The sequence below is a fragment of the Elephantulus edwardii genome, unplaced genomic scaffold (assembly GCF_000299155.1).
Source record: "Elephantulus edwardii isolate Elephantulus edwardi_28Jun2011 unplaced genomic scaffold, EleEdw1.0 scaffold00017, whole genome shotgun sequence".
Classification (NCBI taxonomy): Eukaryota; Metazoa; Chordata; class Mammalia; order Macroscelidea; family Macroscelididae; genus Elephantulus; species Elephantulus edwardii.
The window spans coordinates 29,325,191-29,326,504 of record NW_006399767.1 but is presented as its reverse complement, the minus strand read 5'-3'; the positions used below and the strand labels follow the sequence as shown (position 1 = coordinate 29,326,504).

At 37.7% G+C, this 1,314-nt stretch overlaps 1 pseudogene; it reads left to right on the top strand.

Annotated features, from left to right (window-relative positions):
* Positions 1–285: 285 nt before the first annotated feature.
* On the top strand, positions 286–690 carry LOC102869666 (annotated as a pseudogene).
* Positions 691–1,314: the final 624 nt, after the last annotated feature.

The window sequence follows — 1,314 nt, the reverse complement described above, 5'->3', positions numbered from 1 at the left end:
TGTGTTCTAGAGGGTTGTTGTTGCTGATGAATCACATACAGATAATTCTTTAGAAGAGTGAAATATTATTTATTAAATGAGCTAAATAGATGTTTAAAGATGAACTCATGGAAGTTTCTAATTAATGCTTAAAAGTTTGTTTTCAGACCATGTCTTGTAAGATCTTCCATTATCAGTGTATCTATTGAGTCTAAGTTTCAATAAGAATTTGAAGTTCAAGTTCAATGTAATGAGAACAAGTAGAGATTTTCTATCTCCCAAGATCAGTGGACAAGAGGGTTAGCCATGGCATCCTTGGTCAAAAAGGTGATCAGCACTGCAAAAGCCCTGGAGGCCATTGGTCCCTACAGTGCTAGCAGACAGGACCATTTCTATTTCAGAACAAATAGGTCCCAGCTCTTCAATTGGACAGCTTGTGCCAGGAGGGGTAATAGAAGAAACTAAACAAGCTCTTACAAACATAAGTGAAATTCTAAAAGCTGAAAGGTGTGATTTCAGTAATGTGGTCAAAGCAACTGTGTTGCTGGCTGGCATGAATGACTTCACCACTGTCAATGAAATCTACAAACAATATTTCAGAGTAACTTTCCTGCTAGAGCTGCTTATCAGGTTGCTGCTTTCCTCAAAGGAGGCCGTGTTGAGATTGAAACAATAGCTTTCCAAGGACCATTCTCCTTATTATTACTCTAATTTGGCTCAGTGTTGTTTCACTTAGAATTTTCATACTTTTAAATTAGTTTCTTTATTTCTACAATTGATATTCAAAGTATTTGACTAAAACATCTTAAGATTATTATAGAAATTTCTTCTAAAGGGGAAATTGAAGATTAAGTCATTAATCCAGTTAACTGCTGCTACAAATTACATTTTGCACACTCACATCACTGAGAGTGAGAGAAGCTTCACTAGTTACATTGTTGTTGTTGTTGTTGTTGTTGTTGTTGTTGTTGTTGTTAAGTGCCATGGAGTCTCAGGCGACTCATAGCTACCCTATGAAGGAGAGCCCTCGACGACGCTTGGGTGCCTTTCATCCTCTCTCCAGGTTCATAGGGTTTCCGGATGCAAGCTATTATGGAAGTGGATGCCACTCCTCCTTCCAAGCTTGTTTTAATTGGGGAGCTCCACCCCACTCTCTGTCCAGCATTGGGTAACCAGCCATTAATGCATTTGACACATCAGTGTCACAGACCCATTACATAGTTACACAAATAAATAAAAGTGAAAGGAAACAGCATGTAGAAAAGGTGAGCTAACAGAGTACATCTAATCCAATTCAATTCTACTAATTTAATGGTGTGAAATATATTTCATTCT